At 38.0% G+C, this 23314-nt stretch overlaps 1 protein-coding gene across 4 annotated transcripts in view; it reads left to right on the top strand.

The window, feature by feature from the left end:
• Positions 1-8736: 8736 nt before the first annotated feature.
• NAALADL2 (N-acetylated alpha-linked acidic dipeptidase like 2) overlaps positions 8737-23314 on the top strand; it is a 1259279-nt gene continuing 1244701 nt past the window's right edge. For 2 of the 4 annotated variants that reach the window (XM_046659057.1, XM_046659060.1), the window contains exon 1: positions 8737-8766. The gene's annotated coding sequence lies outside the window, so the exon portion shown is untranslated. Of the gene's footprint in view, positions 8767-9016; positions 9161-17391; positions 17442-23314 lie in introns of those variants that run through there. The other 2 variants (XM_046659059.1, XM_046659058.1) reach the window with 2 other exon arrangements.

Genomic DNA, 23314 nt, shown 5'->3' with positions numbered 1-23314 from the left:
AAAGGACAATTCTGAAATTTTATCCCATCTGGAGGAAGGCAACCCTGTCCCAATCCAGCCTCATCCAGCCTTCCTAGACTGGGAAGAAGAAAGAAAAGAAAGCTGTAGTCAAGAGGGGAGAGGGCTTAGAGGAAAATGTCGGGGAGTGCTGTACCTACAGAAGGTTGGAGTGTTAGAGTGGGAGGAAACACAGAGCCAAGGGAGGAAGGCTAGAATGATGCATGGTACATAGGGCACTGGATTAGAATCAGAGCTCGGCATGCTGCAAGGCATAGAAGTGATGACACTCCAGTAGCAATGAGCACACTCAACATTGATTTCTAATACCTGACAATGATTTGGCCCCATCCTTCCTAGTCCGGGATTCATGAAAACATTTCGTCTCCTAGATTTTTTTTTGAAAGTGTTGTCCATTTTCTTTTACTAATTGCTACATTTACAAAAGCACAATACATTTTGTGTTTCCTCCACTGCCTTTTTAAATATTCTAAAATATAAGTTAGAGGACATGATGAAACAAGCAGTGACAAGGTGATAAGTGAAAGTTTTAATTCCTAGACCCTTGGTTGTGAATGACAGAAATCCAACTGGAACCAGCTTAAGGAAAACAGGATGCACATGGCTCACATATTGAGTGGTTTAAGGGTGTGGACGTAGGCCAGAGCGTCATCACAACACTTTCTGTCTCGATTCTGTTTTCCTCTAGAGACTCTGCATGTAGTTAGGAAGCACGCCCTCAGCAGCTCCAGGCCAAGAGTCTGTATAGCATTACAGAGAATTGCAACTTTCTCTCCCTGCTAACAATTATAATGGGTGCTTTTGGATCATGAATTTGTCTCTTGTGGTGGAGGAAGGACCCTTTTCTAGACAGTCCTATTGGATTCATATGAGGTGGAGAAAACTCTTTCCCCAAAGGCAAGGATGTTTGGCAGGGGGAAAAAAGTAACATGTCCATTGCACAGACTGGAACGCTAGGATGGAAGAGATGAAAGTTATATCAATAGAGAAAATCTTATGCTTAATGAAAAAAAGCATGAAAGTGATGAATTGAGGAAATCTCAAATATATATAATATATAAAGAATGTCAGAGGGAAAGAATTATGGAAAATTTGGAATTGGTTATTTTATCTTTGCGTATACAAGACATAAGTCTTTAAAACCATCTTGTCTTCTCATAGTCTTCGTTTTTCTAACTCCTTAGACAATTACCTTATTTCTATATCAAAGAGGATTCCAAATCATATTTAGGACTGTTTTGCTATAGCTATCTAAGACATGCTTTAGTATGGAAAACTCTCACAGATATTCACACTAATCCATCCATCTGATAAACAGAGCTTGGGTTGCATATACTATTTAATACTTTTTTCTGGTTTATTTGATATATTGACACAGCAGGGAAAGAAAAATTCTCAAGTCTCTTTTCCACCTTACAGTCTAGCCATGTGGCAATAATTTTTCTAAAATAATGGATTTTCAAGATGTGATCATATTTTAAACGGTTTCGAATATGATGAAAAAGAAAACTGGCAATCATACAGTTATCCTTTTAGGAAATAAACCATTTGGGAATACCAGAAATATAAAAAGGAAAAAAGCTAATTATTCTACACATAAGAGGAAAAAAGGAATAGAGGTAAAGAAAACTTGACTTCAAGTTTTTTTCAATAACTAAAATTTTGATTTCATGTATAGTTCTTTTCTGATCTTTTAAATGAAATGTAACTTTTAGACAGAAAGAGAAACTCTTTGAGCTACTTGAAATATTAATATTTTGCAACCAATGGTAATAGTAATAGTAATAGTAGTAAACATAAATAGTAATAAAATTTCTAAAAAATTAATCTCATATTTTAGGCATGTAAAGTCATTGCTGAATGAAGATAGAAAACAATGCATAGATCATAGAAATATATGTATTTAATATTATGTTAAAAGAATAAAGTTTTTGTGTATAATAACTGTTTATCTGTCTTTAATTCTTTCATGATCTTCAGAGTTCTTTTATTTCTTGTTGAAGGGAAATTTCCCACTTGAATTAGTGAAAATAGGCTAAAAGCTATTATAAACAACACCAAAGTCTCAGTGGCTTACTGCAACAAAAGTTTATTTCTTACACACCACGTACAAAGCAGATGTTCTCGGTTCAGTGGCTTTCCTCTAAGGAGAAACTCAAGGACCTAGGCTCTTTTCATCAAATGGCTCCTCCAAGGAGGGGACGAAGATTTGACCTGACAGGAAAGCATATTTATTCTGGGTATGGATTTGCTTTACCTGCCAGCACTGCTTTGGCCAGTAGCACCATTCACGGACTTACAGAATATCTAAATTCACCATCTTGAAATCCCACACTACATTGTTTCATAGCAAAAGAAGTGTGGTGGAATGTCCTTCACTGGTTTTTCCATGTATGTCACCAACTGGGATACTCTCTTATAGCATACAGCATATGTTTGCGGTAGTTGGAAGACACCCTGTGATAAAGAGTCTAACTTCATTTTTTGATGTTTGATTTCTTATTTTTTTAAGCCTCACCCTCCCTTCCCATCTGGCTCGACATCTGAACAGGCTGATAAGAAAGTCCAAGTGTGTCTCCTCCTTTGGCATTGGTGGGAAATTCAAACCTTGCAAATCTCCAGCCCAAGCAAAGGAATTCTTCCCCAGTCCCACACCCGTATAGTGGCTAGGAGGTACTATCAAGGCCCAACCCACTCCCTCTGCCTCACTCATGCCAGCACACATCTGCTTGTACCTGCTCTTCTTTCCCCAGGAGTCCTTTGTGTGAGTAATAAACTTTTTCTCAAATTATCTTGGTAAGTGGAGTGTCATCAGCCTTTATATCCCACCTTTAATTGGGAGGGAGTCCATCCCACCTTTATGAGGTGACCATAAAATATAGTTCCTTGTCAGTGGACTGAGAACCAAATTGCAAATAGTCATTCTCTGAGTTCCCAGGTTTGGTAAGCCATCTCTTCCCTTTTGTTTCCTTAGTGTATTTGTTACTATTACTACATAACAAATTATCAAAAATTTAGTGTCTAAAGCAAACACTTATTATTTCATAGTTTCTGATGGTCAGGAACGTGGACACAGCTTAGCTGAGCGCCTCTGGATCAAAGTCTCTCTGCATTCAAACTACTAATGGCAGGTACTGTGGTCTCATCTGAAGGTTTGACTGGGAGAAAGAAAAATCAGTTTCCAAGTTCTCTCATATGGTTGTTGGCAGGCTTCAATTCCTTGCCATGTGAGTCTTTCTTTCCACAGGACTGCCTCATGACTTGTTGGCTGAGTTTTCCCAGGTGAGTAATCCAAGAGAGAGTAAAAGAAAGCATGCCAAGAGAGAAGCCACAGTCTTTTTTTTAATCCTAATATTGGAAATGATGTCTCATTACTCCTGCTTTATTCTATCCATTAGAAGTATCACTAAGTCCAGCCCATATTCAAAGGGAAGTTATTGCACAGGGCATAAATTCCAGGAGGTAGGGGTTATGGAGGCCATTTTATAAGCTGTCTACAACATGCATCCCCATGGGTGGCAGCTGTTTCCTGCAATTACCTCTGAGTTTCCTGAGTGCTCCCTTTCTGCTTCTTCAGCTTCATAGATAACACACTCTGTAATCACTGCCCTGATACTAAATATCCTCTCTTTGAAGAGTGTGGTTTATTTTTCCTGACTTGATGCTGAGAGATATAGTACTTAGAGTTCCGCCAACCATCCAGTTTAGAAGTAAAGAGAGTATGACATGCTTTGTCCACGTTCCAGTAGTCAAAACCCAGTCACATGACTAATTTAACTGCAAGGGAGGCTAAGAAATATATGGAGCACACAGATATCAGTGAGACTAATAGTTTCTGCCACACTACTTAATTTTCAAGAAGTCATACACACATTGTCAACACCTCCTGGATACCACTTTCTCAGGTAAGTAACTTTCTTTACACAAATAAAATTCTGCAAAAACTCAAAATGCTCTGTAAGCAGAGTGATTAAAATTTATTCATTTAATTATTTTCATTGAGTTCCTCACATTGAAGCCATTAATTCTCCAAAACGCATTGAAAATAGCAGGAACTTTATCCAGTTAACAATTAAAGAAAGTTTGTGATTCAAAGGTAACTTAATATAAGAATTATTTTCTTTTGGTCATTATAGAATTAAAATTTTAGCACTTGCTACTATACAGTATTTTCAGCAATAAAATAGTAAATTTTAGAAACTCTGGATAATTTATCAACAAATTTCTCAAATTTCTTTATTTTTGGGAACTTTAAAATCATTAGAAAGAAATGAAAATGAATTGTGTCTGTGTGTGAAAGTTTACCTGCTACGTTCAAATATTACCTACCTTTACAGTCAGATGTAGGTAGAATCCACAGTTTAGTTAGCAAGAATTCTTTTTTTTGTTTTTAAAGATTGGCACCTGAGCTAACAATTGTTGCCAATGTGTTTTTCTTTTTTCCTGCTTTTTGTCCCCAAATCCCCCAAGTACATAGTTGTATATTTTAGTTGTGGGTCCCTCTAGTTGTGGTATGTGGGACGCTGCCTCAACGTGGCCTAATGAGCAGTGCCATGTCCTCGCCAAGGATCTGAACCAGCGAAACCCTGGGCAGCTAAAGCAGAGCGCATGAACTTAACCATTCGGCCCCAGGGCCGGCCCCGTTAGCAAGAATTCTTAATAGTGAACTTCAGCACTTTGGGAGTTATGACAGGGAGATTATTAAATTTCAAAATAACTTTTCCAACTTTATCTTTTTTGTACCTTAGAGATACTATTTGGCATTTGTTTTCTTTTTTTAAAACTAATTTTTTGGGGCCAGCCTGGTGACATAGTGTTAAGTTCACGTGCTCTGCTTCAGCAGCCTGGGGTTCACAGGTTCAGATCCTGTGTGTGGACCTATACACTGCTCATCAAGCCATGCTGTGGTGGCACCCCACACACAAAATAGAGGAAGATTGCAACAGATGTTAGCTCAGGGCCAATCTTCCTTACTCCCCAAAAAATTATAACAATTTTTCAAATAGGTAACATATATTCACAGCCCAAAAAAGAAAATGAAAATGTATTCAATGAAAAGTCTCCTTTGCACTCCTCCCTCAATCAGAACATTTGACCTCCCCTTTACAGAAGTAATTATTGTTGTTAGTTTCTTGTTTCTTTTCAGAAATTCTTGATACACATACAAGTAAATATAAACATATCTCCTCTTTATACAAAGGCACTATATTTTACACATTGTTCTGCACTTCGCTTCTTTTCCTTTTATATATTTCCCAAAACTGTTTACAGAAAAGTTCCTCATTCTATTTCTCTTTCTTTCCCCCTACAGCTGCATATAGTACATTATATTGTATGAATGTACTATAATTAATTTAACCAGTCTCCTATAGAGGGACTTTTAGGTTATTTCCAAACTTCTGTTATTATAATGAATAATGTTGTACGAGCAGTATTTCTATAGAATCAATTCCCAAAAGTAATTTGCTGGTTCCAGGGGAAGATAATTTTGGTGTTTTTAATTTGATTGTTACCAAATAGCACCCCAGAGGGGGTTGTAACAATTTACACTCCAATCAGAATTGTATGAGAATGCCTATTTCCTATAGTTGTTTATTTTCCAATGAAAATTTTAATTACTGTAGAATTTCTAGTTGTGACATTGTCCAAAAACCAAAACCATAAAGTGATCATTCTTAAACTTACCTCATATGTCGACAAAGATTAGAGTGTGACAGATTTAAGCAGCTGCAAGTAAACTTCTTCTAAAACCTGTACAACAGATTCCATAAGTACATATATGTTGTTGACAGAGAAGAATGAGGATCTGTATCTTTAAGATTGTCTTCCCTTATTGTACTGGATTAGCTGTTAATCTTGGAACACAATGTTCTCAGCTAAAGCTCAAATTTGTCTTGACAATCTCACTTTAGCTTTGATGGTCTTTAGTAGTATTCCTGAAATTAGTTTCCAAAACTACAAATTTGCTGAGGCCAACTGACTGTTTAACTATTGCTTCTGTTATGCAGTGATTTAGCAACAGGTAATGTTGTAACATGAAATCCTCACCACACTGAAGTTTTAAGTTAGAAAGAACAATATAATCTTTTGCAATCCAAACAATCAATCCTCTGCAATATAATCTTATATGAAATCTTAAATAAAAATCATATTAGCACAGTAAGGTTAAATTCAGTTGTGTAAAAGGGACTTATCAGATTGATGTAATTTAGTTATAACTGTTATATTTTATCTATAAAACACCTCGAAAAGCAGATCAGGTTATGCTTTACATTACTAATGTTAACTAATGACGGATTTAAGAGCTTTAAAAGAAAACACTTATTAGCCAAAATCCACCTCTGAATAAATTCACAAAATGCTCAAAAGCCCATGAGTCAAAGTTTAGTTTACAGCATGCCACGAGTCCAACTAAAAAAGTACACTCGGGTGACTGAGGTATTAATGGGCACACGAAATCAGGTGGTGAGTCTTTGTCTCTATCCAAAATGAATGGAATTATCTTCTCAGACCAAAACACTTCAGGCAAGGTAAGCTTTTTTTTATCTGATCTGACCACCTGTTCTTGGTTCCCGTGCTTTAGTTTGTATCGCCTGCTTGTCTAAAGCAAGTTGCAGGCATTCATATTACAGCCCAAAGTTCAAAGGCTCCCCTTAGAAAAGCTTCCTAATGTCTTTATTTTCTGGGCTTTGGTTTTGTTTTCTTGTTCCTTTTAGTTTAAGGGCTTCACGCCATTTAAAAATTTTATCTGTTTGTTTCACATTAATAAAGGTTTAATGCTAATCTGTTTGCTTCAGCCTGAAGGCTTAGCAAAACTGAAACAAAGAGTGGGATTCTTATTTTACTTAGGACTTTTCCCAATTCTGTAAAATTAATCCCCTCAAATATTTTGCTTGTGTTTCTACACTGAAAGAGGCACCTCCAAGTCTTTCACCCTTCACGAGACCTCCTAGGAAAATGCAAATCTTTATAAGAATCTGACAGAGGATTCTTTTCTCTTCTCTTTTTTCCTTTCTTTTATTTCTATTTGAAAGGCTGAGTGGTAGAGCGAGACACCCATTTTTCTTCATCTGATAAAACTTTTCTCTAGTCCTTGGTGCTAAGGGTGATTAGGGAGTAGAACAGTTCTTGATTTCTATTCCATTCTCTTTCACTCCAGTCTTAGCATTGCTTTGTCTAAAACAACTTCTGACTTCACGGCTGCCAATTTACCCTTCCTCTCATTGAAACTTCAACTGAAAAACATTTCTTTCAAAAAGTTTGACCCTACTTAGAGAGGCCTAGCTAAAATTCTTTCCATTCCTTAGTATTAATTAAAATCGCCTTTCCCCTAGGCAGTTCCATTTTATAAAGATAGTATAATGAAAGTAGATAAAAAAGAAATATAGTGGAAGCAGAAACAAAGGGGAGGGAGAATGAAAGTGGGAGAAATGGTTTACTTGTTTTGGAATCTTTAACTATACGCTCATTGTGGGTGGATACTCATATTAGGTAACTAGTCTGGCTTTTATTTTCAAGTTCACTCTTCAAATCTTTATTCAGATTCCTTTCTTCTAAAATTGACAGTACAGAGGGAACATCATACAGATATTAAAACTAAGCAGAATGCATCCATCTGGCATGCCTTTCAGGAATCCAGCCCACTAATTTTTGCTATGGGTTTGATGACTCAACCCCCTAAGATGCAGCACAGGGAAGAATTTCCTCATTTTGCAGAACTGCCAAATCTCATTCATTGGAGAGAAGGCTCCTCACTTGGGGCTCATTTTTAGACAGTTGTTTCTCTGTTTAAATATTTTTAAAGATCTCCCTCAGCAGAAGGAGTTTGTCATGATTTTCTAAATAGCGAGTAAACATACTCCTCCTCGCATCCCCCATGATGCTTCAGCCTTCTGGCCATTGAGCCTAGCTTTATTATTTTTCTTCTCTCCTTCCGCCTTTTTTTTTTTTTTTCACCTCAGCTACATCTCTTGGCTTCATCTGTTCCTTGGAGGCTACAATGTCTTTTCTTCCATTGGGACATTTGTCTAACTTACTAATTTTTTACAAAAAAAATTTGTCTCATTTTTTACTTGAAAAAAATCCTCGCTTTATTTTTGTCTTCTTCCTTTTAAAGCTGTTCATCTAGGCCCCTCTTCACTTATCCTCCACCTTCATTTTTAAATCCTAATAATTAACGTCTAGTTAGAGCATAGCGCAGGCGCGAAGCCAAGCACCCTCCCAGCATCCCCTCTCCTGAGGGAGGTACCTTTATTACCCTCCTGGACAGAGGGGAAACAAACGCACAGAATTCAAGGAATTTGCAGAAGGTCCTACAGCTGGGAGCGCCGAGGCTGAGCATTAGACCCAACCATCTGGCTAAAAGAAAAGTCTTTAAAAAGTTTTATTAGATACAAAGAATATTTGGAAAATATACGCAAATGATAAAAGAAGCGCATCTCTCTCCCACCATGGGTCAAGTTTTCCAGTTTTGTCCACTTTAGAAAGCATCCTTTCCCTAGTTTCGAGCCTCTGGCCGTTGACTGCGGCTGCTCGAGCCCCTCTCCCCACTGCGCTCGGCAAACGTGTCTTTTATTGTGACTCAGCCCAGGCCGCTCCTTGCCAAGCGGCTGACGCTCGCGGCGGAGGCGCCGGGGCCGGCGCTCGGGGGCGAGGGCAGGCGCGCGCTCCGCCCGCTTTACGGCTGCTGAAAACCTGGCCCGCGCCCGGCAGCCGTACCGCAGACGAGCCCGCGCCCGCGCCGCTCAGGTAATCGCAGTCGTTGTGTTTTCAAAGTTTTGCCAAAACCAGCTCGGTGCTCCGAGGTGGCGCGGTCCTTGCCGAGCCGTCCGGTCCTCCCTCCCGCCCAAACTGGCGCAGCGGCGGCGCTGGCCGCACCCCTGGAGGGTCCCGGGGAGCCGGGCGGGCGTCAAGGACCGGGGCCGAGGGGCGCTCGGCGGCGGCGGGGTGGGAGGGACCTCGAGGGGCGGCGCGCGGGGCATCTGGCTCCGGCCGACCCCGGGCACACGCTGGCCAGGGGGTCCCCGTCCCCGTCTCGAGGACCCCACCACCCTCCCGGAGGCCGGGAGCTCCCGAGTCTCTGACACGTTCACACGTGCACGCACGCCGGCCGTGCTGTCGACTAGGCGCCCTAGCGGGACAGGTAAAATGAGCGGCGCTGCGGAGCTGTGCTTTAGGGACGGCTCGGCCGGAGGGACGCCCCCGCGTGAGGATGCAGCTCCGGAGGACACGCACCATGGCTTTCTCAAGGAAGTTTCTGAGAGGCTGTCGAAACAGCAGCCTGTGATTAGCGCCAGCGATGGTTTCCCCTTTGGTGTCCGGCTTACTCCCACAATTGCCCTATGGTCTGGTCTCATTCTTCCCTAGCTCTCTATCCTTTAGTGCCCTCCACGCCTTCTTTTCCCGCATTCTTTACTGCTAGCTCATCTTTCGGTGCCTTGCGTTCTTTTGTCCCTCACTGTTAGAATAACAAGTATACAGTTACCGCCTACTTTCCGATCGTCCTTAGCAGTTAGTCTTTGCCTCCTATGACACGTGCATCCTGAGGAGCAGAGTAACGGATCCTGGACCTGTCCATGTGACTAAGTTATTGGACCATATGTCCTACTGCCTCAATTGTCCATGCGGAACAGAGGACATGGGTTTGTTTGAAACCGACCTCAGAAACCTGGATAATGGTGCTGCTTCTGTTAATGGACTAAATCTTGACAAACATAAGCAGTTATATCGTAGTTTCCCGTAGTATTCACTCCATTCGGTACAAACCAGTAACAGTTCTTTGAATGTCAATTATGGATAGTTGGTGGCAGGCTGAGAAAAGAGATTCAGTTCCTGTCTTGCAGAGACCCCATATTCAGGAGACGGGACGGTGGTGAGCCCTGGGATGGTGGTACAAAGTGCTGTGGGCAAATGGGAGAGGGAAGGATTAAGGAAGGGTTTGGGTTTTAACCCGGCTTTGATGTTCGAGTAGGATTTTCCCCATTTCTTCCTGTTTTTTACCCTTAAGAATTCTTGATAGCAAAAGATCTTTCAGCAGTTCAGCTCACACTATTCAGATATTTTTCTCCTTTACAATCGTCAGTAATCTCTGATCTCAAGACTTCTGGGAAATATAAAAGTAACTTGTCTTCACAAGGGTGACCCAATGTATTCCTGGTACCATGCAAAGAGTTCTATAGACTTTTATTACAGGACTAACAAGAATGAAATGATATGGTTTATTAATTGCTTACATAAAGCATTATCAGATTCACGTAGAGCACTCAATGCTTAATTGTTCATTTAGTCGACAAATATTTGTCGAGTGCTTACTATGTGCCAAGCATTGTTCTTGGCACTGGAATAAAGCACTGCCTTCTTGGAATATACATTCTAGTGGAGGGAGACAGTATATATAATAAGTAGAAAAATATAAGGTGATACTGTAATAAGTACTGTGGAGAAACATAAAGCAAGAAAGGGTTTATGTATGTGTGTGTGTATCTGTATATTTAGCAGTTTAAAATAGGATTGTAAGAGAAGGCCTGGAGAGAAGGTGACATTTCAGTAAACATAAGCAGGTGAGAGAGTAAGCTATGTGATATTTGGGGCAAGAGCTTTCCAGGTGCAGAGAAAAGAAAATGCAGAGGTCCTGCGTATTGTTGGTTCAAGGATCAGCAAAGAAGCCAGTATGGGTGGAGTGGATTGGAGGAAGGATATGTAGTCTTCACGAAGTAGAGGCTGGATAGAACTAAGTGGTCTGGTAAAATACTGTAATGACTCTAGTTTTCACTTGAGGTGATATGGGAAGCCTTTGGAGTGTTTTGATCGAACTGTCTAACAAAACTTGAACACCATTACTCTGATTACTCTGTTGAGAACAGATTGAAAGAATAGAAGGGCAGAAGCAGGGGTGCCAGTTAGGCTATATAATAATCCATGTGACAGATGGTGGTGGCTTAGACCAAGATGGTAACAGTGAAAGTGGTGAAAAGTTCAGACTGTGGATATATTTTGATGGTAAAATCCATAGGATTTGCTGACACCTTGCTTATGGAATACTATGAGAGTAAAAGAAATTCAGAACTTAATTGCCTAAGCAACTGATAAGATAGAATTTCCACTTATTGAGATGGGGAAGGTAGCAGGAGAAAGATGTGGTGGTAAGGATTAATAATTTGGATTTGGACATGTTAAGGGTTAGATGCAGTTTAAATACCCAAGTGGAGATGTCAGCAGGCAGTCTGAAGGCCAGGCTAATGATAGACATTTAGGACTCTCACATATAAGCAAAAAGATTGGATAAATTCATCAAAAATGTGTGGGGTTAGAAAACTGAAGAGAACCAGGGAGTGAGCTTTGTGGCACTCCAACGTTATGAGATGAGGAGCAGCCAGCAAAGGATTCTGAAGAGCTGTAAGCTAGCTAAAAGGAAGAACAGGAGAGTGTGGAATTTGGAAGCCAAGTGAAGGAATGTTTGAAGCAGAGTAGGGGACTGGTCAGCTGTTTTAAAGATGAAGATTGAGAACTGATTTTGCAAAGGAAATCATTGATGACCTTGATGATAGCAGTTTTCATGGAGTGGTGGTTGGTGAAAGCTTGTTGGAATGTTTGACAAAGAAGAGGAGAAATTGAAGAGGGTGATGGTATACATCTCTTGCAGATTTTTACTGGAAAGGAAAGGAGAGAAATGGAGTATTAATTGGAGGGCTATGTGATATAAAGAGAGTTTTAAAGATGTGCAAAACAATGCTATGTTCTTATGCTAATGAGAAAGAGCCAACAGAGATGGAAAATTGATGAAGCAGGAAAGAGGGAGCAGTGTTCTTAAATATGTTAGAGGAGAAACAGTAGGAGAAGTTATCTGTTTCTAGGATTATGGGCTATTGATATACTTATAGTAATAATAAGGAAGAATGTGTGGACACATGCAGTGGGGCATGTGGATATTCTCTTTGGATCACTTCTCTTTTCTCATTGTGATTAGTGGCAGACAGTTGTGGTGCATGAGAAATTTGTAGGAATTGTTATCTTCCCATTTGGTGAGGGATGTATTTGATGAGAAAATACTTTGAGATTCTGAGAATTTCTTGAAGCAAAGAACTTTGTGTTTTGTTGAGGAAAGAAGACGGGGAATTTCTATCTTGAGTTCTGTTTGGGAGAAGACTTGGAAAGAACGCTGAGATTATAAAATAAAAGCTGGGGCAAAGGAGGAAATAAGGTAATAAGCAAGATCAAATCTGGGAAAGGCTTTCATGAGGAGGGTAAATACATTGAATCTTACCTCTGGTGATGTTGGCTAACTAAAGTTAAGTTTTGAGAATATTACTATCATATCAAAGAGATACTTTACTTTTTAAATATCACAGTTGATCTAATGGAAAACAGTGTTCTGCTGCTGGTGAATCTACCTAAGGAGATGTAGTATTAGACGTGGAAAGAGATGTTAGCTGGGAATAGATTTCAGATTGGATTTTGATATAGCAAAGACTAGATTGGTAACAAAATGGGTATAGAGAAAGACTGCATTTTGACAACATTGTTCATGGATATTGAGCAATTTGACAAGATGGAGAGAAGTTGTCGGAGTTGGAAATAGTACCTTGTTTGAGATGACTTTCCTTCAGTTATTTGGGGACCATTTGTTTATTGAATCCTAAATATAAACCCGTTTTTTTAAGTCTTGGCAGGGGATGGTGATACCAAGATGCAAATGACATGATCCCTGCCTTCAAATAACCATTTCTGGTAGAGAAAAAAAAGGAAAGAATGTAGGCAAATATTCTGAGAGAATTGACAGATGCCTTATGAAGAGTACTGAGTGCTTTGAGAGTCTATTTTTTAAATTTTATTATGGAAGTTATCAAACACTCAAAAGTAGAGAGAATAGTATATTGAACCCCAGTGTACTCATCATGCTTCAAAACCTATCAGTTTTCTGCTAATCTTGAATGTTATCGGAGAGTAGAGAAGGGAGAGATTGTTTCTGTTTGTAGATGAGGATAGGAAGACTTCATGAAGCGTCTCCTATATGAAGACATAGAAAGAACAGGAACTGAGCTGTAGAATTCTTGGTTCTAGTTCTGTCCCTGCCAATGGCTTGCTGAATAACTGTTATTCAGTCTCTATCCTTCACTTTTTCTGTAGCGTATGGTTGTTATTCCACATCAGGGGGCTGCTAACTATAGCCCTCAGACCAAATCCAGCCTGCCACGTTTTTGTAAGTAAAGTTTATTGGAACACACCTACATCCATCCGTTTATTGTCTGTCTGCATTTGTCACGGACTACAGTGTTGAGTAGTTGAGGCAGAGATGGTATGGCTGGAGAGGCCTAAAATGTTTACTGTCTGACCCTTTACAAAATTCTTGCCAACCCCTGTTCTATGTAATCTCTGAGATTCCGTTAGCTCCAATATGTTAGTTAATCTCTTAGCTGACTAAAAATAATAATAGCTAGTATTTTTTGAGCATTGACTAAGAGCCAGCAGTGTTATTTTGGTTTGTATGTACTAACTCATTTAATCTTCAGCAAAACGGTATCAGGTAGGTTCTGTTATTTCTGCAAATGAAACTAAAGCATAAGGTGGGTAACTTGCCCAAGGTTATACAGTAATAAGTATTGGAGCTGGGCAGTCCTGTTATAGCATCTATATCCTTGACTGTAATGTTACATTCTCTTTAGATACATAGAAAAAAATATATATGAAAATAATTTTAGCCAATTAGAGAATGGAAATTAATTCATAAGTCAATGATTTTCTCTTAAGTTCAATAAAGCCCTATATTGTGATAATAAATGTAAACCCTTTTAGATGTTGACTAATCCTGAATGTACATTACAGTTGAATAGTGTGTGAAATCCAAATATACCTGGACGGAAAATTCTAGTACATTATTATTTTCTCAAGAAGGCTTAGTGGATTTTTGAAAGCAGAGCACTTTACTTAAAAAGTTAGTAAATATAAAATGATGTAACAATAGGAGTCTATTATTGTTTTATCTTAACAATATTTACCAGTTTTCAGGAGTCCATGTCTTTAGTATATGATGTGATTGGTGCAGAAGATTAGGAGTTAGGGGCCCAGAGTTCTAGTCCCAGTTCTGTCCCCAGCTAGCTTTTATCTCATGTTGTCTTCCTGAAAAATGAGCAGGCACCTAAAGATCGTTATAGGGCGTCCTACAGTTTAAAAATTTGATTGTGTAATTTTTTACATGCTATATTCAAAGAAATAGATGAGATAACAACATGGAAGAACTAGGTTTGTGAAGACAAACGTTTAAGCTTCCCTTTTTTCTCTCTACGCACAGAAACACATATACAGATATGTATACACGTAAATATAAACATGCACATATAACTAAAATCAATGTGATTTTGTCTGTGCTTTATCATCATATTTGGTGTATAGGCTGTTAAATATCCTTATTTTTGTGTGTTTTTGTATTTGTATGAGGAAATAGATAATTTTTTTCCCTGTGAGCCTAAAACATAGTTATACAAAAGGTAAGTCTTGGTGAATTCCTTGACCTCTGTGATCTGGCAGTGTGTTTCATGCTTTCTTTAGCAAAATTTGGTTCATTGCTCAATTTGTTTGCCAGTTAAAAGCAAACAGTGTGCCTGAAATCAGGGTTGTCTGTTTTGCACTGTTGCGTGGGATATTGATGTCAGACAAAATTGTAATTTAATTGTTTTGACATTTTGATCTGAGCTGTTCAGATACGAAAGATGATGTATCTTACATAGAAACCTAGTATTTTGAGCTCAGCATGATTTTCCCTAACTGCTTGTTTATAAATGTGGTTTCAATTTTTAAAAAGTTAAGTTTTAATCATAATGGGAATTTATGTTCTTGGTATTAGTTACCAAAGTATGATTTAATAGGAATATATGACAGATATTTGACTTTTTAGATGTTCAGTCATGAAAAACTTTAGAAGAGCTATCAATCCTTTAAAAACAGATAATGAAAATTCTTTGCTTTCTGACTTTTTCCATCATATGTAATGCCATGTATGAATGTTTTCTATATTACAGATGGCTTTTTGCTTTTTTACAACCTTGGCATGTAAAATTATTCATGGACTTCTTCAGTTTTGGGACTTTATTACATTGTTCCAGCCTTGTCTGTTGGTGAATTTATAACTGCATAGGCCATGCTTTCCTACTCCTGTTCATTGAGTTCAATTATCATTGGTGATAAAATAACCTCAAATAATGCATTCCGAAATGTACTTTGGGTTTCCTTATCTTTTTACACTTAGTTAGAAACTGGAGGAGAAAACACAACACGGAAACACTTTTAAAGAAATCAAACTCTCTCTGTGAATAGTAATGGACTTTTATTTTTTATTTTCAATTTAACACACTGCTTGGTGATTTGACAACTTCTTGGGGCATCTCCTGGTTCAAGAAGTACTTATTTCCTAGTCAACTCCCAGAGGGGACCATTCAGGTTTTTTGAACCAAACCTGAAATGTATTCCCTGCTAGGCTTCAGAACTCTCAGAGTGTGTTCTCAAACCAAAGTAAACACCTTCTGATACACTGTAACACTTTTTTGAAATACTGGTCCTAGAAGTCAGCTTGAAATTTTAATTACATTTAAATAATGAAAGTATCCTTTATCTAACTTTCTCAAGTGATGTGAATCTGACTGAGAACAACTTAAGAAGCCTTACAGTCTTGGATCATTTCCCTAAATTTTTACTAAATTCCCAGAAACTTTAAAAATAAGAATCAGATATTTTCAAGTAAAATGACTGCTCATTATGCAAGAAGCCTACTCTTCTGTTGTCTGTGTTTGTGAAAATGCCTCAAGACTTTACTGCTTCAGTGTGTGAGTGATGTTTCCCAGGGAGGCTCTGTTTACCGGAGGTACGTGGCTCCTAGGATAAACCCTTTTCTAGTAAATCATAGCTGAAATCATAAGAGTGCCAGCAGTTATCCCTCTTCTAAGAATTTTCCCAAAGATAGCCTGGTCACCAAGGGTGTAGTGGCTATCAGAATAGGCAGCCTAAATTATTTGTAAGTAAACCATCTTGGAGCTGGAAAATGCAATGATGATTCTCCCACTGGGGTACTCTGGACTATGTTGGATGGCTCCAAGTCACAGGCCAACATGGCTATCTTTTTGGAGTGTCAGATTTATCAAAAAGACTTTTTTTTGAGCAAGTAATTAAGTAATTTAAATGGTAAGTTAAATGTTTAAAAACGAATGTGAATATGACAACCAGTGAAAAATATATGATTTTAAAAATAAAATTCAACACTTCAAAATAGTTTTTTGCTTGTAGTAGATCTCTACAGAAGGATAGTTTAAGACCCTAGGAAAGGTTATGGGTTGACACCCAGATAGGTAGTTTGGTTGTCATATTCACATCGTATTTAGTCCCATTAAGCTTGTTATATACTATCAAATGTTCAGATTATTCCCATTATCCACCTGCTGTGGTTTACTTCCTTTCCCGGTATTTACCCACACTGATCTCACATTTGTGGGAATAATGTTCCTCCTTACTCTATTTTCCTCCTAGAGTCCTGGCCTTGAGATATTAGGATTTCTGTGTGATACTTCCCCCTCTTTTTTTACTTTTTATTTTGAGACTACAGATATACAGGAATTTTCAAAGATAGTACAGAGAGGTCCTGTGTTCTTTTTACCCAGTTTTCAGCATTGGTTACATCTTATGTAACTATAGTACAATATCAAACCAGGTAATGGTGCAACTTATGTGTATAGTTCTGTGTCATTTTATCTTGTGTAGGTTCATGCAGTTACCACCACAATCAAGATACAGGACCAATCACCACAAAGATCCCTCTTACAGCACCCTGCAAAAGAGTTACTAAAAGAATCAGAGGGATTTAATCTAATAAAGGAATTTTTCACTTTCTTCTTTCTAATTTTTGAAATATTTTTATGCAGATGCTAGATCGTTTTGTGTTTTGGGGCCCTGCAAGAGAAAGATGAAATATTATCATTACACTGCAGGAGAGCTTAATAGTTAAAATAGTTATAACAGCTAAAGTCATCTATGAAAGAAGTTTTTGAAGGCTTACTCTCAAGTTGTTTTCAAAAACTTTTGGAAAGTTAGGCGTTCATATGCCTGAAGATAGGGACCAGGTGATATCATGTGGTTCCATCCGTCTCTATGACTAATCCTTATATGTGCACTGGAATTGCCCAGACAAAACTTAAAAGAGAAAATAGGGGAGCAAATGGAAAGAGAGGTCTTGTTGAAAGTCTTAAGCACCCAAGCAACCTTGTGTCTTTCTGTGGAACCCAGAATTGGAGGAAAATACCATTTCAGCATTATCAAAAACACTGTTAAATGACATTGTGCCACATTTGCTTTTACAGGTGTTAAAACTACATCTACAACAACTGCAACAACTATATCAGAACCACTCACTTTACTATTTTGTTTAACCAGTATTCTATGAGGTTAGTTATTTTATTACTGGGGTCTCAGAAATCCTTGTCGATAGATTTTCTCAGAAGTGTTTCCAGGTAATCGTGATCTGGGATTTTAGTTTCACATATTGTTATATGAACAGTGTAAATGTGTTATTAAGGTATAGTTTACTTGTATCTTAGTTTTAATAGCTTATAAAGTATTTTTAGTTTCATTTATTTGAAAATTTGTGATTTTAAATTTATAAAATAGCTATTTTTGTCTGGTTTTCAGCTGTGCAAGCAATAAATTAAAGTCTTTTTAGAGTTTTGGAGATACTGTTGACATTCTGTATTATAATAGTAGTAGCTGCTTCTCCATTAGTTCTTCCCATTCTTTTTGGGTTATCTGAATAAAGCAAAGAATTACTGTCTCTCTTCTCAGTTTTTGCTCTTTGATTTGAATGTTCCTCATAATATTGTTATTGTAGTGATATTTAAACATTAGGTCCAGATCATTGTCATTTTCATTTTCATTATGTTCCTTGTCAGTTTTCCAAGATTAAACCAGAAAATAGATAGGTATATTTTTTTTCGCTTCCTTTACTAATTTTGTGTTGGGTACATAGGAATGGCAAGATAGGGAATGAGCGTGTTTATCTTGTCAAATATATTCTATTTCACCAGTTGAATATGATGTGAATTTTTTCCAAAATCCTTAATTTCACTCAAATGAAAAAATCTAGTTTAATGGTTATTTAATGTTGAACATTTTTTAAGTTAATAAAAAAACCTGATAGTGTGTATATACAGACAGAAAAGGTGGCTTCATTTTTGCCCTTAGCAACGATAAAGTGGTTTGCGACCATCTGTCTCTAAGCTCTGTACCAACCTCACTTTGGGAATGTTGGTGTGAATTCTGCTAGTACTGATAGTTTAATTTATTACCAATATTAGAGGCAGTGACATTGGTGAGATTCAAGTGACTTATCATCACCAGTTCTTCCTTTGAATGGAGAATGTTGCTCTTGACTTCATTGCTGCCTGGTGTATATCTATAAAAACACCTGTTCTTTTATTTGTTCAGTATTAAATATAAAAATCTAATTGTGTGATTTTTCATATCATTGTTACCAAGAATTTAATTTTAAAGCAAGCAGAAAACTACATCATAGAAGTTTGATGTGTTGGTATTATAATCTAGACATTTTCTTAGGATGTATCCAATTAGAACTCCTCTAATCATTTTTATGATTAAAAAAACCCATCACAATATGTTCAGGAAAAGTAGTTACAAAACCTGTAAATTAATGTTTGGTAGAAAAGGACTTGCCATTATACTAGTCTGTATTTCTGATTATTTAAAGAATTCCTCCATTTCTCGTGCCTTTTTTTGGTTTACAGATTTTTGGGGGATAGTGAAAAAGAATTCTTTACCCAGTTTCACAACACGCATTTTGTCTACATAGCTATTCCTTCATTTTAATGTAAAAGACAAAAATAGCACTGAAACCAATAAAACATTAGTCAATAATGCAGTGCTAAGGGTAGTGGAAGGACTAAGGAAGGGTCTTGTCAGTTTGGTATTGGTATTTCAGTAGTTCCCTTTTAAGCAGATGGAAACCCTGCTAGGACATCTACCTTGTCTTTCTCTTGCGCCTCATCTCTCCATTGACGCACTTACTATATGTGTGACCACCTTTCAGAATTTTAATTTCTTTATTTATGAAGTGATACTAATAATAGTCCACTATACAAGGATTATTGTAAGGATTATTTAAGATGGCCTGTGGGGCAACTACATTATCCTTCATACATGAGCATCTTTGGAGTTAGTCGAATGGGTTTAAATCCCAGTTTTCCACTTCAGTATTCAGTTACCATGTGATTCTTGATCACTTGGTTGGCCTCCATTTTCTCCTCTCTAAAATGGGAATGATTTTATCTACCTTAGAAGGTTGTTTTGAAGTTAAATATGATAATAATGTATGTGAAGCACCTAGTACATTGCCTGGCACCTAATATTTAATAAATATTATTTCCCTTTTCTTTTTTCTTCCCTTTTCGCCATTTTCTCATTTTCCACAGTCTTGGAGAAGGGGGACTGGTGAGATCAGATATGGGCTAGGATGAAGCCATTTTGTTCTCTGTTCTTTGCCAAGCCCCAAGGAAGGGGCGTTTCTTTCCCAAAGGACAGTGTGTGTTGAGGTTATTGAGGGGGTTTCCTTGTGGGTGAAAGACTGGGAAGATTTTACAAGTCACCATCCACCAACCATTGTCTGATAGCTGATCATTTGATACTGTCACTCCTCTGCTAAAAGTCTCTGGTGGCTCCTCACTACCTTTAGGATGAAGCTAAACTTCTTAGCCCACTGAACAAGGCCCATTGTAATCTGGCCTCCACTAAAGACTTCACCTTCATCTCCTGTCCCTTATCCTAAACATACTCTTAGATATGATCTCCACCCCCACCCTGAATATAAGCTGCCATTTATCCTCCCATCTGTACGCACATGTGTACACTCTGGAATGACTTTCTCCCTTCTCTGAATGACAGATATATCCAGCAAGATTCAGTTTAAATATCTGTTTTTTATAAATGTCCCCCACCCGCAGCCCCCAGAACCAGTCATACTCCCTCCACTGTGGTCCTATATTCCATTGTATATATGGCTGCCTTTATTAGCAGTTTTCAGTGTATCTTCGGTCCTCCCTGCCCCTGTGTTCTCTTTGCCACATGAGCAGAGACAGTGTCTTTTAATCTTTGCCTCTTTACTCATCTGTCATTACAGTGCCCAGAGTGTACTTATTAAACTTAAGTGAATTTATCTTCGTGACAAAAGCTGAGTACGCTATAATATGCTATAACATAGCAGTCCAAAGCAAAGCTCCTTCTGCATTCCACCCCCACCCGCCATGTGAAGATGTACTTCCCCAGTCAGATTGTAATCTCGTAAATGTACTCTATACTTAGTCAGGCACACAGAGGTTGCCTAGTCTAACATCACGCAGGATTGGTGGTTGAAGATACAACTTCATCTTACCATTTCACTGCCTTTTGCGGTTTAAGCAAAGCGGGTGCACTGAAAGAAGAGAGATTAATAGATGGGAAGTGAGGATTTCCTGAAAGAGTGAGAATAGCCAGTAGGGCCAGATTTTGTCCCTTTGCAAGCTTTCAAAGGAGGATAGCACACACACTGTGTTTTGTGGGGTGAACTGGTGGATGGGCAAGTGGGGCAGGAATGAGGAGGATAGTGAGTCCTCAGGTCATACAAGGGAAATCTTTCTAAATAGTCCCCATAGATGCTCGAAGTAAGTAGGTAAGAAGAACTTATGAGTAAAGAAGCAGGAGGCTGGAGAGTTTAGAAGAGTCGAGTTAGGCAGGTGGGGCTAAACAAAGGAATGAGTGAGGGTCAATAACAGAATTGAAGTTGAACTTAATTATAAATGGGGCACATGTAGGTCTCAGGAATGCCATCTACTGGGCCCATGGTCATCTCTTGGGACACTTAACGGCATCAGGTTACACTGTACAGTAGGGATGGCATGGGGAAAAGTAGAGAAATGGAAACAATAAATCAACTTGGCCATGTTTTTTGCCAAAATAAATACTGGGATATGGTCTGAAACATGGTTTGTGAACAGGTTTAAGAAATTAGGGATATTTATAGTGATAATAGATAACTGGAGACGATTTTGGCCTTGAATTCAGTTCAGTTAAATTCAGTGAACATGGAGAGCTGTTCTTTGGTGAGAGAAGCAAGAATACCCTGATTTGTGCTTCACAGAGCTTATGTTGTCCTTAGAGGAGTGAGAAAATAAAAGTTACTAAAAGGTAAGATAGTGTTTTGTCTTTTTTTCTTTTAATTCACAAATTTTGTTTTTATCTGAGACTCTGATTTCTATTTTATTACATAGACCAGAGAGATGATAGTTCAATGTTGATATTATTAGCTTATAGTAGCTTACAACATATATTTAGAATTTCCTTTTTCAAAAGTTTGTTATGCCTACTTAATTTTTAACTCCCTCTTTATTTCTTCTTCTGTTGCTGTTGAACATGTGAATTTGAAAAACGAGATTGGTAAACTTGGAAAAAAAAGTGTCATATTTTTAGAACATCAACTTTTTGTTGTACCAATCTTCTTTTATATGTGCTTCATTAGAAGCCACTTCACATCCTTCTTGGAAATGTATAACTAATTAAATAAAGTAAAACTAATAAATAAGCACAAGTGTTGGGATACAGAAATCAACACTATTTTTGCATTTAATTGTATTTTTTTAGAGAACATGATTCTTATATTAGAATTATAAGTTACTTTAAGAGATCATCTAGTTTAGCCCTTTTCATATATAAAGAAATATTAAATGACCTGCTCAAACTCACATAGGTTTGACTCAAAAGGTACCAAACTGGGACTAGAAATTGGTGTTCTGGCTCATAATCCAGTTCTTTGCTGCCATCCAAATCCATGTATTGGTGTAAAAAAAAAAAAAAAGATTTGTTATAAGTGATGACTTCCCTTCTTTTTCATTAAAATGTACAGGCACACTTTTATTAGTTATTTCAGATTATTTTGTTAGAACAACTGAGGTATTCAGGATTGCTTCCTAATTTAGTTAATATTCAAGCCTCTGTCATGTTTTTGGGGGCTACAGAGATGGTTACAGTAGCAAGTCAGCATTCTTCTAGGGCAGAGGAAAACCTGAGGGAATGGGCAAGAGTATGGCAGGAGGTAGGTTAGAGGGAAGGTGTGGTCCGAAGGAGTGATTCCCAAGGCTTTTAGAAAATTTCCCCTGGTCTTTGACAAAATGAGAAAGTAAGGATTATGAGGTGAGTTTTTCCACTCGCTTGTTTTTCTGTAATTATATCTGTCCTACTCTTTTGAGTAATGTTATTGACAAAATAAAAAGTTGATGATCTGTTTTAATCCTCTCATGTGTTTTTTTGTTTTGCTTTGTTTTTGAGTTTATGGGTCCATGAAGTATAAACAGTGTAAGAGGCGCTCATCCAGAATCTGTAGCGCTGTTTAGGGAGCAAAGGCCTAGGTGAGGCCTCCTAATAGAAGACCGGATGGTATGAGAGACTAGATGCCTGCCATGAGAGAGATACTAAGAGACTAGTGTGTTTTAGAATGGAGGAGATGAGGATAGTGGGTAAGTGAGGAAAATGAAAATGAAAGCTAACTATTTAGTTGGCTTTGTCATGGTCGATGTTAAAAAAGGGTTGCATGCGAAGCACATGCAGTGGACAGTGACTTGGAAGAATGCTTATTTGGAATTCTTAGTGTCTGTGGCTGGATTCCTTTGGTAATCTTAGCCCAACTGTAGAATAACTGAATGCTTCACCCTCACAATGGCAATTAAAAATGCTGGTTTTTAAAGCACTTTAGGGTCGGCAAATGAAGTATACCACTGTAAGCTTCAAAGATAAGGTTTCTTCACTTGGATACAGTCTTTGAAATGGGATTCAACTGAAGCTTTACAAAGTGTTATTATAGCTCTTAATGACAGCAATCTTGCCTTTTGTTCATGTTTCAAAACCACCTGAATGTTATATTGTACGTACTCTGTAATTATGAAGTGATTTGCAAAAATTATTTTAAGTTTTTGGAAAGTTGCCTTAACATGTTAATGGGACACTGAAACCTGCTTTTCAGATGATCTGACTTTATAGGAACATAAATGCATGCTACTAAAGCAAAATGAAAAAGCAAAACAAAACCACCCCCCCGCCCCAACACCCATAAGTAATCCCCAGCAAGTAAGAGGGTATGCTAGAGTTATTGAGTCATGACGTCTGGAATCACACATATGGAATGAAGCATACTGAGAATTATTTTTGATTTTTTTCTTCTTCATATCCTATAAGCCCTAAATGTGTTTGTCTGTTGGATCAGGAAAGGAAGAATTCAAAGATC

The sequence above is a fragment of the Equus quagga genome, chromosome 4 (assembly GCF_021613505.1).
Source record: "Equus quagga isolate Etosha38 chromosome 4, UCLA_HA_Equagga_1.0, whole genome shotgun sequence".
In the NCBI taxonomy this organism is placed as follows: domain Eukaryota; kingdom Metazoa; phylum Chordata; class Mammalia; order Perissodactyla; family Equidae; genus Equus; species Equus quagga.
Note: the sequence above shows the minus strand (reverse complement) of the source record. Positions and strands in the feature narration are given on the sequence as shown.